The sequence below is a fragment of the Girardinichthys multiradiatus genome, chromosome 23 (genome assembly GCF_021462225.1).
Source record: "Girardinichthys multiradiatus isolate DD_20200921_A chromosome 23, DD_fGirMul_XY1, whole genome shotgun sequence".
NCBI classification, from domain to species: Eukaryota; Metazoa; Chordata; class Actinopteri; order Cyprinodontiformes; family Goodeidae; genus Girardinichthys; species Girardinichthys multiradiatus.
Window position 1 is genome coordinate 16,316,270 of NC_061815.1, and position 8,744 is coordinate 16,325,013.

Sequence of the window (8,744 nt, forward strand, 5' to 3'; positions counted from 1 at the left end):
ACAGTATTAAAAGATGCAGAAAACCTTATAAAGCAATGCCAGGGAGGAAATCTAGAAGAAACATCTGCCTATAACTCCTCAGTCGCCATAGTAACAGCTTCTAAAGTTCCATGCTGGTATAAACTCACATTGGACGTTTTTAACCTAATTTCCTAAATAGTCAGTCCTGATTGGATATAAGCACCATATTTGTCACTAGTCACTAAATATTTAGACACTGTTTCAGTCTGGTGATGATGTCCTCACCTGTTAAATCTATGCTTTCTTCTTCTGTGGCGCAACACTTGGTAGAGAAAAAAATAGGAGTAATTGAGAAGCCTGCGCTTAATGTGTGTTCTTTAAATCCCACCTGTCCAACTTGCAATGGATCGGTTTTCTCCCACATATCTTTGTTTTGTACTAATCAACCTGTGGACCATTACTTTGTTCATTCATCTGCACATGATCAGCCTTAGCAATGATAATACTGATGTTATATTTGAGCAATTTCTGTTCTTTTAGTTTGACTTCTGTCATTTCTTTTGGCCTCAAGCCCACATCTCTCCTCTTTCACATGTCTGCTTAGCCAGGCTTTGACTTCAAGATTTATAATGGATATATAATGTTTCAGAGACAAGTGAAAATTGTTGAATCTGAAAGTGTTTTTGTGGACTTTTTCACATTTGAGTACATTACAGCTACACATTTTGTAGTGAGATTTTATGCAATATACGAGTAGTGTTTTGGGGGAAATGTTTGTGCCTCTGAACAGCTGATTTTATGTGTGATCAGCTGATTTAGGATGTTACTAAATACAGCTCTCTGCCTGCATGTAATTTGGATAGCTGATGTGTCATTTTTCTTTTCTATCAGCCTTCAGACATGGTTTATTATCTGTAAATGATAAAATTACATGTACAACCTGCTCTGGCCACTGTGGTCCATAATATTATTGTAGTTGCTCTTGGGTTTTATTAACTTTTCCCTGCACTGTCTCAATGAAAACCTTCTCATTTCTCCCATGGCCAATCAGTGAACAGCAGTCTGTTCACATCAAATGTAGTCCCTACTCAGCCTGGGTAGGACCTGCTCAGGAGTAGGGACCAAAAAAAAAAACAATGGAAACGCTCGCAAATCGAGCCGAGTGGAGTTGAGTAGGACCAAATTCAGCCATTGGAAAAGGGGCATTAGAGATTTGATTACACTACTGTAAATAGTTTATTTTGATGTACATATTATTTTTTGTCACTTTTTCACAATGTACATTTTATGTCCATTTTTGTGTCGTTCATAAAACTTTGTGTATTTCAAAAATAAAGGCATGGACACACTCCAAATACATTTTCTGTGGTTTGAAAGGGTTTTGTGCAACTTTTTTACACTACAATTTTTGAGGGATATGGCTATGATATTACTGTATTTAGGAAGATATGTGTAAAAAAAAATAGATTAAAATTTTTCTAGGATGTAAGGGTTGTATTGATATCTAGCAAATTGAAATGCTCCAAAAATGGCTCTACAGCATATAAAAATATGCTCTGGCCAACTTGTTCTGTGGTAGGTAATAAAGGGTTAATCTGTCTTCCAATCCACTCTATCTTCCTTGTCCCTAATGAAAAAGCCTCCCCACAGCATGATGGTCTCACCACCATGTTTTACCGTGATGACAGTCTGTATAAATGTTGGTTTTTCACCAAACTGCATTATACACATAGACTGAACGCTCAATTTATTTTTCAGAATTCTTCCCAATACATATATGCTGTGTCCCATACATGACTTGTGGAAAATGTCATAATGTATTTCTTATTGCTATCTTTCAACAAGGGTTTTCTTTTTGTCTCTTTCTGTCTCTCCTTTATCAAGGCCAGAGTGCATGACTAATAAGTGCAGTCAACAAATCATCCCAACTGAGCTGTGGAACTCTGCAGCCCCTCCAGAATTACCAGGGTCCTCTCCGCTGCTTCTCTAATTAATAATTTTCTCAAAGCTTGGGCTTGTTTAATAACTTAAATCCCTCCCTTAAACTTCTGACAATTTTATCCATGGAAGGGGGCTGAATACAAATGCATGCCACACTTAAGAAATTACTATTTGTAACAATCTATGAACTATGTTGTCTTTAACTTCCTCTTTACAATTATGCACTATGTTTAGTCCACCTTTACATAAAATTCAGATAAATATATTGAAACTTGTGGTTGTAATGTCAGAAATTTTTTTTTTAGTTCAAAGGGCATGGATATTTTTGCAAGCCACTGCATATCTTTAGTCTCCTACTCACTTTTTCAAGTGTCACCATCCCCAATAAAGCACAACATAAAAAAGGCAACATCTGGTTATTTTTGAAGCCCACTAAAAGCTTACTCTAGCTGAGCTAAACACCTCTTTAATGAAGGTGTTTATTTAAATCCTGTGGCCGAAGTACATTAAGGATTTACCTGGCTCAGGCGAAAATGTGACTTTAAAATTCACATGGGGTAAAAAACAAAAATCCTATACCTGGTCCTCCAACTCTCATGGCGAATGGATAGATATGTGTCTGCTGTGGTGTTTTCTTTGTTCTTTCAAATAGAAGTCGGATAAAATCTTAAAAAAATATATTTTCAAGGTTAATACTTTTACTATTCAAGAAATTTTCAAAAGCACCAGATAGAATGACTATAAAAGGTAAATCTGATAAGTAATTTAGTAAAATAAATAGTTAACCACTTCTGCCTTCCGGTTGGAGCTATTCAGAAGGTTTACAGCAAATTTTCTTCAAGTCATTTTCTTTAACTTTACTAAAACAAAACACCTTTGATAAAATGTGGGAGGCCAACATGGTAAAAGAAAGGATAACAAAAAAGGCTAATTTCTCTCACAAAATCCACGAGCTGAGGAAATTGTTCAGTAAGTAGTGCAGTACAGACTGTAGCTGGTGCAGTTAGCATTATGTGGAAAATAAACCAAAGAGTGAAATAAATTGCCAGAGGTTTGTGAAAATGGGTGGTAGAATGAAATATCAAAGTCACTTATAGAGAAACCTTTATTTCCAACTAGAAGCTACTGTTCGACCAAGGTTTAAATTCTCTTCAATAAGTATTAACATTTCATCTTTATAATAAAATGTTTTTCTTAATCTTTGCAACATTTATTACTAGCAGAAGAGACATGAAACTTCATCACATGCGAGCCTGTATTTGGTTGATGATTAAAATAACATCTTACTGGGTGTATCACGTGTGTGAAAACAAATTAAAGGAAGGGCCATGCACTCTCGCTACACTCACGGACTTGGACAATTCATGGCACAGCTGCACTTGCTGAGAGCCTTGAGGCAAGAGGGCACCTCTCTGTTGGCCTGAGGGCAGGCCACACCCTGCTGCCCCACAGCTCACAAGATGTTTGGCCAAGGCAGGGCACAGATGGAGCAATGCGTGTCAGCACTTTCACAGACATTGCTGCAACATATGTCAAGTTTAACTGCATGGAGTTTAAATGATTTAATTAAGCATTAGCTACCATGTTTGTGCTTTTAGAGAAGAAACATGCAATATGTGCAATACGACGATGAAAATACAGGTGTGGGCATAAAGGAACCAACAGTCTTCCTGGGTATGGATTCCAGATCATTTGGGGCTTTTAATGATTTATTTAACCCCTTTTAGGGTACGGGATGATAAAATAATAGAATAAAGTGCAGTGATTAGAAAAAAAAGAATTTGGTTCACACATATTGGGTCTGAATTTAGTGTTTATTTTCTCTAATGCTAACAGTGTCAAAATTTAGATAACGTCTTAAATACATAAACTATCAAAACATTTTTATGAGATTTTCAAAGGCTCTAAAATGTCTAACTTGACAAGGTCAATACCTATTAACTTCTCTTTAGTAAACATGATTGACTGAAGCTGGTATTTCATCGTTGCCAGCAACAAACATATCTAGTACTCATTACACTGATCAACAATGAGAACAATAGGAAAATCAAACAGTCTTAGTAAATATTTACACACGTTGAGAAAATCATTTTCAAGCAATTTCTAACGAGGTTCCAAAATCCTGAGTTCAAACATTTGTGGATAAGTAAGTTAGTCAAGTGTGCTATGTCTTTATAATGGTTTGGACGAAGCCAAACTGTTACTGTCTGATTCCAAAGAATTAGATTATGATGTTCAGGACCATCTCCAAGTCACCTGGTCCGAACCCTGTCATAAACTGGAAACTCTTACATTGTCAAGGACTGTGAGGGTCCTGTCCAAGAAAGAATCAACTGGCCCAAAATTAAAACTTTGAAGCTCCACTAAAATGCGTAGCTGACCACATGGACAAGCCAAAAGCCTTCTGAAGAAAAGGTTTTTGATCAAATGAGCAAACTATTGGCCACAATAACACAATTTATCTTTGGAGAGTCAAAACAAGTCCAAAGCACCAAAGCCAATGTCAAGCATGGTGGTGGGAGTATAATGCTGTGGGACTGTTGTCTTCCCAGTTGTAGTGGTGCATGGCGGAGGTTGACTGTTTTAACAGTACAAGGACTCAGATAACAATGTAAAACTGGTAAAACTTGGAATGGATAAAGCAGGCCAGCAATATACAATTACTTTCCCAAAGCCCCAAGGTCAACTCAAATGAAACTTTGTAGGTCATTCTTAACGGTCTGTGCTTGAAAACAAACCATGTGGGATGGTGGGTGGCCGGCATCCTGGGGCACCTCCGGGGTTGGGGTGTAGGGTTGGCGGGGTGCCTGGTCCTCGGCATGCTGTGGTGGCCTTCCTCCAATGTTTCCTTCTGTGACTCTGGCCCCTGGCCAAGCTGCGGTTGGCGGTCTGCTGGGTGGGGCAGTGAAGCATGTCTTGTGCCTGCACTGGGGCGGCTGACGGGTTATGCTTGGCCTGAACGACGGTGGTAGAGCTGAGCAGGATAATGTTTCTCCCTGGGCTATCATGCAGGGCAGTGATGTGGTGTGTTTGTGTGGTTGTGGGGGCATGGTGGGGGACGCCGGCCCCGAGTGCTTGCCACTGGCCGAGGACCTCTTGCCAGGTGAGGTTGTCCTATCTTGGTGTGGGGTCGAGGATTTCGTTGTGGGCGCAGTGCTCGATGGTGTCTGCCCTGTTGCGCCTGTGGGCAGGGGCTGGGGTAGTGTTGCGAGGGGCCCTTGCCTTGCCATTGCAGCGTGCTGTGTGGTGGAGACAGGATGCAGTGGTGTTGCTTGTGGCGCGGTTCTGTGTAGAGCTTGTGCCGTGTGGGTGTGGCTTCGTCTGCTTTTTGGGGATGAAGCTCACCTGTGGGGGTGTGCCCTTGTGCTGTGGGGAGGGTATTCATGGCGTTTGGGTTTGGGGGCATGTGTTTAAAATCTGTGTCCTGGTACGGGGTGGCCCTGTGGGTAAATTCATGTTGGGGTTCATCGGGGGTGGGGGGGCTCATGGGATTAGGAACACTATTGATTTCAAGCCAGGCAAGTTCTTCAATACCAGACTTGCTCATCGATATCTTACTTAGTCTTTCTTAGTTTACTTGGTAGTGAGGAAATTTCACGATTGAACTAATGCAAAAATGGCATCCTATACTCAATTGAATTCACAGAGATCCTGAGAGAGACCCATTCTTTCACAGGTGTTTGTAGAAACAGTCTGCTTTCATTGCTGATTTTATATACCTGTGGTCATGGAAGTAAGAGAAAGTCAAATACTTTGAATCAATATAGTGTATCTCTGTCATTTCAAATGTAAAGGACAAACACACCATGCAATTTAACAAGCAAAGGTGAAAAATCTTAAAACTAGTTAAAACGTTTTAGTGTCTTTGAATCATTGTGAACCTGAAAAATGCTTTTTTTTTAGACATTAATAGTGGTAAAAGTTCATAATTAAACTAGTAAATATTTGACTGTCAATTAGTTCATTACTAACATCCCATGGTTTATTCCTGGCCATATCTGTTACATTATTTCACAATGTTTCAGCTCTAACCAATGGTCAACATGGATGGTAAGCCTTAGACAAGAATTAGATTTCATCTGAACCATAAAATATAAACAGATATCAGCTATTTCTTGCATTAAAGCTGTTCTCTTGCTTTAGCTTTTCTCAATTCTCTTGGTGTCCTCCTGTAGGTGCTAATAAAATTGTTAGGACTGGAAAGAAAGCTCTGTGTGTGAGCATCTGCTGATCAATATGTGTAAGAACATTTCTTTCAGCACTTTACGTTCCTGATAAAAAGTGTTTCTCTTGGAGTAATGATGGAGTCCATTATTTCATCATTGGTATGGTACCATATTTAATATTCTAAATGAGAATGAATAAAAATTTCAAGGATTTTTTAAAAGAACAATTATTGTAAGCATTAGCGTCTCATTTCCCACCAACAATTCTGCCCAAGAAGACGTGTAAAGGCCAAACAAGGAGATGAAAAGGAGAAAAGAATGAGAGAGAGAAACAGAGACCAAGGGAAAAATGAGACAGAGAGGAAGCAATCCCTTTGATGTTCTTGGCTACAACACATCACAAAGTCAACTCAAAGGGTTTGTTAAAAATGCATGACATGCACACAACTAGAAAACAAGTAATGAACTTAAAGAAATAAAGATCAAGTGATTTCATACATGCCCTAACTTCAAAGAATCAACTCGACTCGAGGGGACAAAAATAGAAGGAGAAAAATACATTTCAATGATTTATTCTCCCTCAAATTATCACTCTGAACCATAGAGTGGGTCCAACAGGGCTAGGACTGCACCAATGAAAGAAATGAATGAAAAAGGAGAAGGTTATTTGGTCTTGACGAGAAGTTCAGGCAAACATTCGACTTGTACTCCATCAAAAAGCCCCACGGTATTTTAAGTGAGCCTGCCACACCAGCGGGAATGTAATAGACACAGCCTGACTTTGCTTTAGAGCAATAGAACACCAGTCAGCAGCAAGGAAGCAGATAATTGCTATATAATTACATGCAACAGCAGCCATTAGAATAACCAATTTAAAAAAGTAAGGAAGAATAACAGAATTATGAGAAGGCGATAATGATAATTCAGTCGGCAGGGATGAAATGTTGCCAGCACTGGGAAGAGACCTCAATTGACTAACATCTGCTGAATCATATTTCACCATCTAGAAGTGGACATAATATTGTAATAAACTAGCATTACAAAAAACACACAATATATAAAGATTTATAAAACCTTGAACATCTATGGAAGGGGCTTGAGCACCTGCTTCTTTTGCTCCTTGCCCACAAGTACCCTCTTTTTTAAAATACAAATTTTTTCTAATTTCGTTTTTTAGTCCCAACAATTAAGGCCTTCTCTAAGACCTGATAAAAGTGTTTATTAATAATGTTTTTTATTCCGTTATTTTAAAAGAGAAATTACATGACAACACCCCGTCAGTCACCTCATTACCTTTGACCTTTTGCCCCTTGGACATGCACAATAACTGTCCCTTAAGCAGTGAGATAGAGAAGCAGACTGTGGAGCCAAGAATATGCCCCCTTTGGTCCATGTTTCAGGACAGTTATTGATTAATAAACCAGTAAGTGAGTGAAATTATAAGATATGTGGATCTGTCAGACAACATGGAAACTTTGTATTGTCTCTGCTTCATCACCGATGGAGGGGCAGTCTGAGCAGAGAGGGGCTGAAACACAACATCATACACAGGGGGTTAAAGGAAGAAGGCTCTGGCTTTCTGAGTGGGAGGAGACGTGAGGAGAAGTTATTATCTGACCATTCAGGCTTTATTACTCAGACAGTAATTTTTGGTTGTGTCATAAGCTAGCTGCTAGCTAAAGATTGTCTGTGTCTAAAAAGCATCTTCCTTTTTAGATTAACAATAGCTGTCATTCACCAGTATCACTTTATTATTGGTAGAAAAAAACTACTTTGAGGAGATATGTGATCATGAGATACATCAGTCCTGCAATTTAATGATATTAACCTTTTTAGGGGCCAATGTAAATTAAGTTATTTTTCCACCAATTAGCTATTTTAGAGGTTAGAATGAAGTAAATAGACTGTCACTGACAAATCATTATTTAGATTATATCACATTTATCTGGATCTCCTCAACTAAAGGTGTAGGTTTTTAATTTTTTTAATTTTAATTTCAATTTAATAAGATATTATTTTATAAAATATGTTATATGCTTTTTTTCACTCTTGCAAGATTGACGTAATTTCTAGGAATTTGATTAGATAGTGGATTGTGAAACTTCTAATCTTGTTAGTGCATTGAATAAATAATGTATGTCAGTGTCTCTGAATACATTTATATGTTAAAGCTGCAACACCTGGTTATGTGAAAGTGTGAAAATAGGTATAGGTCTGAATGATGTGCTGACCTCTATCAGTGTCTCACACATGGAGGCTGATGGAGCACACACTGCCTCGTAAATCTGCAACCAGAAGGTATGATAATACCAAGCAATGGTCTGGAATTGGCTTTTAATTATTTGGACTGAAAAATAAAAAGACATGTAAATAAGCTGTAAATTTTGAAATAAAATTTGCATCCTTACATTATTTTTGATAGATAGTAGTTCTGGATAGATAATGTCTGTATGCAATGACCAGGAGCTGACGGTCAGGAGGCCTGCGGCGAAGTAGCCAGCGAAGAAGCCGATGATCGGGAGGCCTGCTGCGAAGAAGCCAGCGAAAAGGCCGATGATCCGGAAGCCAGCAGCGAAGTAGCCAGCGGAGAGGCCGATGATCCGGAGACCAGCGGCAAAGAAGCCAGCGAAGAAGGCGATGATCCAGAGGCCGGCGGCGACGGAGATGCAGGCGTCC